General features: G+C 33.5%; 1 long non-coding RNA gene across 1 annotated transcript; it reads left to right on the top strand.

Annotated features, from left to right (window-relative positions):
• The first annotated feature begins 522 nt into the window (after positions 1-522).
• On the top strand, positions 523-2,277 carry LOC145790111 (uncharacterized). The gene is made up of 2 exons (XR_014328751.1): positions 523-1,708; positions 1,752-2,277. It is a non-coding gene; the product is annotated as an uncharacterized LOC145790111 (long non-coding RNA).
• The last annotated feature ends 410 nt before the right edge of the window (positions 2,278-2,687 follow it).

Below are 2,687 nucleotides of genomic sequence, written 5' to 3'. Positions count from 1 at the left end.
CTTTTTGTAGAGACCCTAATTTTTGGTAATTACACATGAAATCCTGAGCCTTAGTTTAATAGCATTTCAGCACCTAGTTTTGTAAAAGTCTGCAAAATGGCCTAATAAAGAATAATTTTCCTGTATATTATCAAAATTAAACTGAGAACACCACCTTACAATTGGAAATACCCTAAAACTTGGTTTTTATTTATTTACCTCTTAGTTTATAAATTAATTCATACATTTTATTTTTATTTTTATTTTTGTCTTTGTTGTTCTTTTATTTATTATTTATTTGAATATTTATTATTTATTTGAATAGAAAACTATTGTGTATTTGAATATATATATATATATATATATATATATATATATATATATAATATGTTGGTGGAAGAGTTGGTTGGATAACAACAAAAAATAAATAATAAAAAAAAAAACAAATATCTAGATATTTATTTAGTTTCCTTAGCAATTAAGCTACCTTATACTCTATAAATTGAGGGCTTGTCCAAATCCACTCCCACGTTTTTAAAAAGCCCAAGGAGAGGGTAAGAGAGGGAGAGTTGGCTCAAGGGAAGTAGAGAAGTAAGAAGAAGAAAAAAAAAAAAAAGAGAAAAAGAAGGAATTCTTGAAGGTAAGAACATACCTCTCCCTTAATTTCTCCAATCTTTTCATCATCTCATTCTATTGTCTAGTATGTCTCTTGTGTTACAAATTAATGGTCAATAGGGTTTTTGGTGTGTGTGAAAGTATGGGTATGATATAGTGTCATTGTCTTGCAAATTTGTGAAATTAGGCACTGCTGCAACTTCTCTAATTTAAAAGAAATATCAAATCTATCTAATTCTCAAATCTGAATTTATTGTTGGATATTTTATGTGTTTAGAGCTTGTGAAAAATTTGTTAGCTCCTAATTGTGTGTTTTTAGGGCTTGGGTAATTTGTTGAAAAATCTGGTCCAGAGTCTCTGAAAAACAGTCCATGTTTAGAAATTTTATAAAATTCTAGAAAAATCATCTCATGTTGGTTCTACTGTCAAAATTTAGGACTCTGAGTCCTGTTTCCAACAGATTTTATTTGAGTAAAAACCGTCGGGTAGATTGAGAGAAAAGCTAGTTTTTCCAAAGGGTGACAAATCTGGACAGGTTTTCGAATATAGTTTGTAGATGAATTTTTGGAGGTGCTGTGCAACTTCTGAAAATTGGAACAGAAACTAGACAGATTGAATATTGTTTCTGTGCAATTTTAGCCTCTAATTTGACCTATAAGTATTTTTACCAAAGCATTCTTGTTAGCCCTGCAGAACCGAACTGTGATGGAAATGGTGTTTTATTGTGTTATTTGTCTCTAAGTATTTCAAAGCATGCCTAATATTATTTGCTTGCCTTACCAATCTTATGTATGCGTATCATGGGCTATATTTCTTCTCTTATGTTTGTCTCATGCTCTTTTATATTACCGAATTACCGAATGTGACTAACTTGCTCGGCAAAAGATCCAATAAACGGGAAATGATGAGGGGTTGACAATGGGTGATGTTCACATTAGTGTTGGAATAATTTATATATATGAATGGCATGAATTATGATGGGATTAAAACCAAATGAGTTAAGTCTTGCGCAAGCGGTCTAAGCGAGCCCCTAGGTTGACATGGATGTATTCAGACTCTATGCGGTGGTTTCGGGGTGTAAGCGAGCCCTTTGGTATGGTATGTTATGTGCAGGGTGTAAGCGAGCCCTAGGCATGATTTGGTATGGTATGTGCAAGGTGTAAGCGAGCCCTAGGCATGATTTGGGTGTAAGCGAGCCCACTTGTTTGGCCGTCCCTTTTGAGGTCCATCAATGTCACTGACTGGTAAATAACTAGGAGGTGGGCATAGGTGATAAGGTCTGCAAAGCAGCAAAATGGGGAGTTCTGAATAGTCCGGTGTTCAATCCGTGTGGTTGGGTAGAAGGATCTCTTTGGGGGATTCCAGATGCCTAGTCTAACTACTAATTCGTAAAACCTTATTGTATGTATGTTATGTATTTCGATTTGTTCTGTGTATGGTTGATTGGTTGATAGAAGATATGGAGATGTGTGTGTTTTTACTGGGCATTCCAAGCCCATGGCGTGTCATGCCAGGTGATGAAGCAGTTTACAATGGTGAAGGTTATTTCGAAGGCAAATGAGATGAAGTGTTGGAGCTGTGGTTCATTTGAAGACTTAGACTAGTTTTTTTTTTTTCCTTTTGACTTTTGGTTTGGCAATGTTTTGGTAATCCTGTAATGGAATATAAACAAATTATCTGTGATATTAACACTGGTTATATATGTATATTAAGATATTTTGGTCATCTATCCTACTTGTGTTGTATTATTGTGCGTATTTAACGACCTGAAAATTGGGGCGTTACACTTTTTGCTTGAATTTATGTGTTGCCTGCTAAATCTATACAAGTGCACAAAAACATCATTCCATCAAATAAATAAAATTCAAAAACTATAAATGTAATTTAAGCAGCCTCATTGTGGTGCCTTTCAACCTATATCAAGTGTTACATTGGAGTATTACAGTTAAAAATTATACATTTGGCCAAAACTTACCAAGCAGTTTTTATACTCCTTTTGAAATATTTGAAAAATCTTACATCCTTTTGGAATGTTTGAATAATCCCATATTTTAAGTCATTTTTGTATTCCTTTTGAAATGTTTTCCAAATAA

The sequence above is a fragment of the Camellia sinensis genome, chromosome 5 (assembly GCF_055761805.1).
Source record: "Camellia sinensis isolate YWXY chromosome 5, ASM5576180v1, whole genome shotgun sequence".
Lineage (NCBI taxonomy): Eukaryota > Viridiplantae > Streptophyta > Magnoliopsida > Ericales > Theaceae > Camellia > Camellia sinensis.
The sequence above is the reverse complement of the archived record's forward strand: the minus strand, read 5'-3'. Positions and strand labels throughout refer to the sequence as shown.